Source organism: Ambystoma mexicanum, chromosome 1q (assembly GCF_040938575.1).
Source record: "Ambystoma mexicanum isolate Mex_15411 chromosome 1q, UKY_AmexF1_1, whole genome shotgun sequence".
NCBI classification, from domain to species: Eukaryota; Metazoa; Chordata; class Amphibia; order Caudata; family Ambystomatidae; genus Ambystoma; species Ambystoma mexicanum.
This window is the reverse complement of record NC_090922.1, coordinates 1,038,399,315-1,038,409,359: the sequence shown is the minus strand read 5'-3', so window position 1 is coordinate 1,038,409,359 and position 10,045 is coordinate 1,038,399,315. Positions and strand designations below refer to the sequence as shown.

At 44.9% G+C, this 10,045-nt stretch overlaps 1 protein-coding gene across 1 annotated transcript in view; it reads right to left on the bottom strand.

Annotated features, from left to right (window-relative positions):
* Nucleotides 1-5,994: 5,994 nt before the first annotated feature.
* The window catches only part of GNG5 (G protein subunit gamma 5), a 90,597-nt gene continuing 86,546 nt past the window's right edge, over nt 5,995-10,045 (bottom strand). The window contains exon 3 of the mRNA XM_069641724.1: nt 5,995-6,262. The gene's annotated coding sequence lies outside the window, so the exon portion shown is untranslated. The remainder of the gene's footprint in view (nt 6,263-10,045) is intronic.

Genomic DNA, 10,045 nt, shown 5'->3' with positions numbered 1-10,045 from the left:
ATTTTCTCCTTTGGGCCATTCAGCGAGAGCTATAGTCCAAGGTTGCTCACAAACTTGGCAGCACCTATCTTGTCCACAAGCTAATCAGCCCTGAGCAATGGGTGTGCATCAGTCTTAGCGACTGCATGGACTCTGTAGTCGCACAACACCCCAACCCTTGGTACCTGCCTGGGACCAAGGACCACTGGGCTGGTTGAGGGTTCAATACCAGCCAAGTACAACATCTTGCCAACCTCTGCCTGGATGTGGTTCTCAGTGTCTAACATCCTGAAGCAGCCTGGACACCATTTGCCTTACCTTTACTCATGGGGTTGCCCTTTTTATGGTCCAAAGCCCCACAGTCCCAATAGGTGCCAGGAATGCAAGGGACTGAACTGGATCCACTAGGCGCCTGCTTTGCAGCAGGAGTAACACTACTCTTACTCCCACCCCCATGAGACTTATCCCCACTAGATGCATATTTCATACACTCATACTGGCTTCTTTCCTCCACACTCAGTTTCAGAATACAGTCATATCCAGTCTACTCTACTTAACACTTAACCCAATCTCTATGGTCGACATCATAGATACCACAAGCCATCTCAAATCCATTGGGAGGATATCAGAACCCTCAAAACACTTACCAACCAAATCTTTTATAAACTTGGTTGCAGGAGACCCGACACTGTTTTGGCTGAAGTCTCCACCTTAGCTTTCTCTAGCTGGAGTCTGACAGTCATTTAGTTCAAGGTCCGTTTTTGTTAGTACAACTTATTGTGCCAACTCCGCCTCTGTATTAGTCTATACTTTTTGTATTCAAAGGCTAGTTTCATCCTGAATATCTAGTTTCAGGGCACTTCGCAGAAGAATGCTGGGTTTTGGAATAGAGGTGCCGGGAGAGATGTGGCAATCCCAGTGGCAACATCTGACTTCACCAGGGGTAAGGACCAATTAGAACCTCCAGCCTCCCATTTTCATCACAAGTACAACAATCTGCCTGGAAATCCACAAGGGCAGCTATAAGCTCTCACACTCCACAAGCACTCTGGAGAGCCTCCAAGTTCATCCTGGTCAATTTGCAATAGTTTCCATTATTTTTAGTGCAGTAGTAAAGAAGTGTGGATATGTTGTAGTAGCTAGTTTAAACACTGAGTCTAAACCCAGTGAGCCCACCGCTGTACCACCAGTGTAAAAATGTGAGGTCGGCATCTGTACTTCTGTCCTCTATATGGTTGGGACAAAACCCCAGCCAAGGTTCTCTATACAGTAGAATGGAGAAGCAGCCAAGACTGAATCTCAGGAGGAGATGCAGGCAGGTTCTTAAGTACAGCACATTCCCAGGCCCCCACAAAGGAATGTCCACACAATGTTAAGTGATAACAGCCTCTTTATATAACATAAGGTTGCTACCAAAGTGTATACATATAAATAGAAAGGCAGGTTAGTTGTGAACAGCGTCAGTGTGCTTTCTTTAGGCTAGATGTGTGCGACAAACCTCCCTTTCCTCCACCTGGCAAACCTGTAATGAAAAATCAAGGGATATCTAGCCTTACAGCCTATTTATACTGCCCCAAAGCATCCGAGAGGCCACAGGATCCAAGACGAATCTGGGACCTCTGGGACCTCTGGATGACTCACGACTAGAAGATGCCCTTCCTCATCACAGTACCTTTGGGCCTTGGCAGGCTAAGTGGCAACGTTTCTCGGTTTCACTCGATTGCCTCTGGAGATGGCCCTCCACCCCTTGGAAGAAGGAGCCACAGGGATGCTAAGTCCAAGAAGAAAAATGGAAGCAAAGTCCTTCTGAAGTGCAGCAGTTTTGCTCTTCACAGTACTCTACTTTTGGCAACGATTTCTCTGACTGTAGAAGACCTGTGAAGATGCAACTTGCTGTGGGCTCCTTAAATGCTTGGCAGATAGTAAGACCCCCCCTGTGACCCATTGATGACATCCGATGGGGACAGTTGCATAGGTCCCTTTTGGTGTCAGGTTTCGGAATATTGCTGTCAGTTATGCTTTTTCTGTGCTGCAGCAGAGACCTTTGGACAGCTTTTGGCGATCTGGACTCTACCACGGACCCTCACCTAGCCTGGACCCTCAGGACGTTTGTTTGCTTCTGGTGGCAGGGAACCCACCGGCTGACCTTCCTCTGCACTCAGGGACTCTGGACTCTCCAGTGGGAAAAAGTGGTCCGTGATGTCAAGGCTGTCCTTTGAAATGAGGTAGTTTGGAACTTTGCAGCTCCGGAGGTCAAGCAGTACCCTTGCCAGGGTACCCACTCTTCTGGGCGGTAGACCGCAACGGCTTCCAGTAGTCACAAAACATCTCCAAACCCTGGGTGACAAATGGACTTGAGGTGCGATGTCCTGGCACTCTTCAGGACAGAAGACCCCCTTCGTCGGATGGCAGGCACACAGCACTGGCTTCCAGGGCATTTCAGATGAATAGCAGCAGGTTGCACAATGGCCCCTTGTAGCTCGGGAAGAGGTCTCCTTTGCAGGTCCTCTGCTCAGTCCTTGGAAACCACAGCAGCTTTTGGATTACATTAACAAATTACAGTAGCAGTCTCCTTCTTCAGCTGGTCTTCAAGGAACAGCTTCTGCCTTCAGCGTCTTAAATTGGTAAGTGAGTGGTTCCCAGATATACACATCTGTCCCCCCCCCCAATTCAGTCTGGCTAAGCCAGGCTCAGTAAGCCAATCACGCAGCAGGGGATTCAGGCAGGCAACTAGTCAGGGTCACAGGCATTCGTGCCATTCACCCACCCAGACATCGATAACAAAATGTGGATTGGGGCAAGTACCCAGCCTTTCAGCACACTACACTGAAAACTACATGAATTCAGTCAGCGCCATCTCAGTCATAACCAGACACCCATAAAATAGAATGAGAGTTCCCACCCGTAGGGTGTACCCACAACACAGCCCCAGGGAAGGGGCCAGTCAGTCTGACAGGAGGCAGAGCCAGGAAGGGACAGAGCTGTCAAGTCAGCAGGTAGCTGCCACCAACCCATACCCTACTCTATGGGCAACACACAGGTGCCCAGAAACACATAAGTACAAGGATGTACCCCCACCCATGGGTGCCATAAGGGTATGCAATGGGCGTTAACCAAAAGGAAAACATGAAGATCTGCACTGTCAGAGGTCCAAAATACAAGCAGTGAAATGGTAGGACAAGGACTAGGAGGTCCTGTCCCTCCATAAGGCATTTCCAGCATCACAGCTCTGGCCACAGCGACCCACATCCGACATCTAGGGCATTTGTCTTTTGCCAGCAGAGAGATACCAAGATTTTTAGTTTATTTTATTCCAGCATAAATGCTATATCTAAAACATATTAAACAGTACTTACAACACTATGGCCCATTCGTTTTACCATACATTCACATTCATACAATTCTCATCCCTTTCATTCCACAGTTCATTTTTTAGAAAAATGGTTTATAAAAAACAGTTGACATCTGCTATAACTCGATGTGATTATAATTCATTATAAACTATCCCCACACATTAGGGGTATCATAACAGTCTGTGTTCTCTTATTTACACAGATCCACGTCGTGTAGCAGCATTCGATCTTAATCAGCCCAGTCAAAGTTGACTCAGTTGAGTTGCTAGATGATCCAAAGATCTGTTCAAGAGTTTTTAATGCTGCTATGACCCAGGACGTTTTTACCCCTCCAATGAAGCGATCCCACCACATCTCTTCATCCTGTAAGGAGTTTGCCACTGGTTGTGCCAAGTGAGTGGTTCTTGCACTGCGTATGCCTGAGCATGTTAGCATTTGATGGCGAATTGTTTCTATTTCAGGAGGCCGCCCGCAAAATCTGAAGATGTTAGTTTCTGACTGGCCTCTAATTTTTTGGATTTCATTTGATGGCAACAGGTTCAGCCTTGCTCTTAGTAGCATATTTCTCAGGTTTTTGTTGGGATGTTTCTTTAAAAATGACTGCGTTTCGTTCAGCTTTCTGGCTGTTGTTGGGAGGTGCAATACAAGTTTGTATGTCAGACCTTTTTCTAAGATCGAGACCCAGTCTGCTTCATCCAATTTTTGTTTTGTTGGGTTTTGGATCAGTTCTACATTAAGTGCTTCCTATCTCATTCAGTTTGTCTTGACATTCTTTTATCCATCCATTTAGCATTTTGCAAGAGCCTTTTGACATCTCGGTTTTAAGCATCGCTTATATTAGAGCGCTGGTAGGGTCTATGATTTTCCTATATTGCAGGATTTTGTTGTGGTGTACGATGGCTTAGAGCGAGAGGAGGTTCAATTCAGACCTAATCAGAACTATTGGCGTTGATTTTGGCAGGTTTAGTAGTGTTCACCAAAAGAGGCTTTCCAGGACCATCCAGATGGTCTTCGGGAGGTACAGCATTGCTTCTGCTCCGTATGTTATGGCAGGGACCACTTTGCTTCTCTAGAAGTTGATTGCCGGTTGAATGGCGTATCGACCATATTTCCCGTCCACTATTTTGGCTTGTGAGGTTAACTGTTTCATCTTCTTATGTAGGAAATTTTGCATCGCTTTTTCTCTTTGTATTGTCCAGCATTATCCCCAAGTATTTAAACTCGGCAACTTTTTCTGCGCCCTTTCCTTCCAAGTGCCATTTCAGCTGCTCTTTTCTTCGGATGGTTTTCTAAAATCATTCTTAGTTTTTGTTTTGTTACTCTTGAGATCGTTTAGGACAGTATTTTGAAAGTGCGTCAGGCTGCTGCTGTAGACCAATAGGCGTATGGTCTAGCTGAATCGGGACGTCCGCATAAAGTAGTCGGGGTACTTGGGTCAGCCCAATTTTTAGGTGGAAATGAGCGAATGGCTTGCATATTTGTAGTCCCGAGGGCATCCCTGCTTTACCGCGCTGGCTGTTGCGAATTTCTTTATAATTGCATATTTATAACGCGCTTAATAACACAGGTTTCCAAGCACAGACCAGGGATTCCGACCTGTTTTGCTTTGCATCGTCTTGCTTCCAAGACTAGCGTGTTGCCACTGTGACTGAACTACAATACGTGTGCCAATGTGGAACTTGGAAACCTGGTAGACCGGGTATGCATTGGAAATGCTACCCAATGCCACAACTGCACTAACAAGCCTTGATAAAGCCAAACTTCTAGAAGCTCGCAGGGCTTTAGGGGGAGGGGGAGCCAGTCTTTTTGCCTTTACCAATGCAGGTTTAGAATGCGCTGAACATGAGTTTACAATTAGAGTGTACACATAGTGATTCTATTCTGCCCGCTAACTCTGAAAAGTGTGTCGAGAGCCTACAATATTCTCAGCAATAAACTATTTTAATCTAGTTTTACATTGCATTATACCAAAATAACATGTTCTAGTAAGATTATAAATGCATAGATTAGGAAAGCGCTCATGCAAATTGCCCTCCACTGCCCCATGGCACTTCTCCCTCCCCTTCCACTTGCTTGCAATGACAAGCCTAGTAAGATCGTCGCTTGCCCCTCCTCGTCTTGTCCCACCTACAAACACTTGTGTACAGGCGCGTTAATCGCATCAAGCTCGGCAGCGCCATCAGAATGCATGATTACATTCTCCTCCCTGTTTTATCAGGTCATGGTTTATATGGAGGTCAGAGGAGTACAGTTGTGACCACACTAGCGCCGGGCACATCCCACGATGCTCAAGCCATTGGCAGAAGTAGGAGCCACAGTCCTTCCCTTTCTTAATATGTCCGTTTGCGTTCCTTGAACCACCCTACATAAACGTAATCTACTTTGACAATAGGGTCAAGATGGTGGCGGGACTACTTGAAAAATCTTTTAAAACTAGACATGCAGCAAAACCTCAAAACAAGAGGCATTGTTTTTTAATCAGTTCAGGATTTCGAACAATGAACCAGACAGAAGCCTAAATGTTTGTGACCAATGGCAAACACCGAAAAATATACAAAAGACTGGTGTACAGTAGGAGAAAAGTTTAGGGAAAACATGGCGCCCAAATGAAAGTTTAAAAACTGAAAATTGGGTAGTCCATTAAATCACTCCAGGAGACAAATAAAACCAACATCATTTTATTGTGGCTTCATTTACCAGTGTATAAAACAGTTCCTCCAGAAATTAGGAAACAGTATTGGAAACAGCACACAATTCATTGTGAGACAAAGAGGTAGATGTTAAAAAGGTTTGATAATAGTAGCAAGTTTCTAGTTGAACTTGGCACATTTCAATGCAGAGCTTCGGTACAGGTCCCAAACCTGGTCACCTCTTGAAAGTCACCATTTGTGACGGCACACTTCGGCAGACATGAAGATTAGTAAACAAATCTAAAGAGCAGGGAAAAAAGAAATGTATAGTAAAACGTGGTGCTACAAGAACCATTTCAAAAGTACATGTTAAGACATGTCCCACAATGAAACAATGTAGGGATGGCCAAAAGTGCTCCTGCTAAACAATAAAATAATCCATTGATCGCCACAAACCCTAGCCAATCAAAGGTAGGGGAGACATTTGGGTAGAGGGCTACCTGGCCTAAACAAGATTATGCTCACTGTCACCAATTCTGGCCATCCACCCCAGCCCATACCCAGGCTAGAATAACCCAACTTGAATGCAAACTTTTCTTAGATATCCAGCCCACCTCCCCCATCCACCCCATGGGATGGACCAGCTTGTTTTGATGCAATCTAGTGATCTCTTCTGGCGCACATCAAACATTACAACATGCTACAGCTAGTAATGCAGACTAAATGCTATTTTGCTCAACCATCCTTAATACTTTGTCCAAGCCCTCCAATTCAAGGTTGACTACGCTTTTGGGGAGGGTGCCTCAAAGGAGTGATCACCCTCTCCATCAAATATATTCTGTCTAGTCTCTGCAAATGCAGGCAAATGTCCCCATTTCCTGGGATAAGGTGTATACAAACATTTATAATACTGTGCCTTTTCATACTTAGCAAGCTCTCCAGAGGGACAGAGAACAGGAGTTGGCCATAAACTACAGACCTGGACTAATTGAAACTCGAGAGCATCAAAAGTTCCTATTCGACTACTCCTACAATCGGAGGACTATGCCAGATGTATTATCAGTGGTGCAGCATAAGAACTGGATAGGAGCCAGGAACCAAATACCTCTACCACACTTCAGCACTTGAGCGGGGATATAGCAACATGTGCAGGGGGAGCCTTGGAGACCGCTTACTGGTGGTATTTAAAGGGAGGTACATGCCTACTAACATTCTTGGATTGCTACTTTGATGAATGATGGGAAGGGAAGGGGCACTGGGCCCCCATTAATTACACATGCTCATCATAGCTGAAGTACTGTTTCTAAACAAGGTTTTATCTTGTATTTAATCTAATGCACTTCAAATATTAGACCACTGCCACGTGTAAGTATCTTGGTAGGCAAGGGATCCATTGTGCCACCTGCTGAGCTTCCAAATCTACTCCCTTCCTGTTTTTATGGGTGAGGCAGACCAAATACTCCCTCAAAATATAAAATCACCTTTCCACGCCAAGAAAAGTGCACTCTAAAAGGTGATCCAAAAAAATGCAGCAAATATTCCAGGTTGCAAGAATTAGAGAGGCATAAAAAGTCACTCACCAGATGTGGGAAATGAATTTGGAGGAAAATACGAAATATCCCTGTACTACTAGATCTCACTGTTATGGGAATAAGCTTTTACACTGCACCAAATCACCACTGTAGCTTATCAGCACCCAGGAATGACCATGGACCCATTAACAACAAAGCTAAGCTGCAAGAAAACAAAAAGGCGAATCTGTGGACAATTAAATTGCTGCTCTGAGGGGTCTCATTGCCTCCTGTAAATTCACTGAACAGCAGACGAACACGTCAGATCAGCTAGTGCTACATACTGCAGACCCACAGACTTGGTTGTGGCAGACTAGAGATCCTACGCTAGAACAGACTTGATATAGCAAAGACAAAAAAAAAAGCTAGGTAAGAAATGCATGAAGGTTATACAGCATGCTTGGAGGTGAAGAGGATAGAGGATACAACCGACAGTAACCATGCAGCTGTTGCCCTGGTGAGAAGGAATTTTGGTTTTACACCACAGCGAAGAATGAACGGCGGCAAGACAAGGACATCCTCCCGACAAGGGTGCACAAGGTGGACATCCTCAACAGGAATGCTACAGGTGCAGACGAACCAGGCACTACAAGAGAATGTCCAGTTGCTAATTCAGAGCGCTATCAATGTGGTGTGGTAAGAGACTATGGTGAGTGTGTAAAAACCCCAAGACGAAAGAGCCGCGTAGCATAAAGGCTCTGGAGGAAATTCGTGGACCCAGCAACCTCCATACCATCATAGGCCTAGAAGGTGAAGGTCCGATATGCATCTTGTCAGTAAATACCTCCAAGAAGGAACCTTGTGACAAAGTGGAGGTGGACAAGACACCTTTGGAAGTGGTGGACAGCGGTTCACCTTACATCATTGTGGATGTTTTCACATACCAAAATGAATTGGGTGATCTAGTCATGATTTGAAACCTTCCCATGTAAGAGACACAGGGTATAGTCAGAGTCCCATAGAAATCTTAGGATTTAAGTGGGTGCATCTCAAGTTTGGAGACAGACATTTTATAAGCTATACGTTGCCCCTAAAGGATCACCTCTCATGGGTTGGGACGAGCAGGCTACTTTACAATTCAAAATATATCCGGAGAAGAATAACCAGTTTTATGTGTCACAGCCCAAAAATCTTCCTCCAAAGAAGTGTTCAACGACAGCATTGGGAAACTCAAGGGGTTTAAACACAGGATTGTATTGAGAAGGGGAGCGAAAGTAGTTATACATAAGGTTGGGAATATCCCTATCGGCACCAAGGGTGCATTACAGAATGAACTAGAGAAACTTGTCAGGACATCAGAGCCAACTGATTCGTCAGAATAGTGGTTACTGCCACTATGACTCACCAGGAAGAAATGAGTGCACCCCCCTTCTCTCCCCCAGAGAATTACAGTTGGGCCAGGACGGGGGAGAGGGGGGGGTAGGGGGGAGTTTGGGGGGGGGGGGGTCGAGTATCTTTGTGAATACCTCAGGTTGTGTGTCAACTATTCAATTTAATTGTTTGGTGGGGGTCGATGTCATACCTGCCGCAAGTCCCAATGGGAGTTCTAAACAATGGTGAACAATCTAAAGATAAAAAGTGGTAAACGTGTCAAAGAAAATGTAAGAATAAAATCTAATCTAAAGTAAGCCAATGCAGAATTACAATAACAAGCCTTGAAGAAGTTATCAACTCATTTAAGAAACCCTGTGTGAAAGCGTTCCTGGAGCAAATCCTGGAGCGATCCTGGAGCAAGCGGTTGTTCGGGCCCCAATTGGTGTAGATATAAGAGTGGTTGATCTCAACAAGAGGGTGGGGTGAATTGTCTCGCGGATAATGCAGCTTGTGACTGCACCAGGCTGTGTACACAGAGGTGCCGGCCTGCAGTGTGAGTTCATACCATCATGTTGCATAATATAATGAGAAACCAGTACAAGTGCAGGGGGTAGAGATACGTTGCACAGGACCCAGATTAGTCATTTTCAAGTAGATTCCAGTTAGTCAACGAGGGGGCAACGTGTCTCCAGATAGCAGGTACAAGCGGTGGCCCAAATAAATAAAATAAATCATAGGCCTATTTTTAACAATGCCTGGTGTATGGGAAAGGGTGGTCACCAGAAGGCGAAAAATCTGTTTCTATTGTTCTAAAAGGCTCAAAGGGCATGGAAGCCCAGAATAGTGCCAGGAGGGTAATATGTGTGAGGTTCGTGCCTTTAAAGAACACAAAGGAGAGCTGGTGTATAAGCGGTTCCTGAAGAGTGTGTTGCCAGACAAACATCTTAAATCATTTGAATCTTGCGGCTCGTGTGAGATTCCGAATTTACTGGCAATGCCTCGAGAGATATCGAAAGAGTTGATTTAATAGACTTATACAGATTGAAATCATTGAAAAGTATCCTGGATTTGATGATGAAAGAAGTTCAATCAGGAAGAGTGTTTGGTTTTGACTAAACTTGAGCGGGACAACTCTAATGTTAATGAATACTGAAAGGTTTGATTTACCATTGCCAAACGAGATTCTGATTTGTGGAGC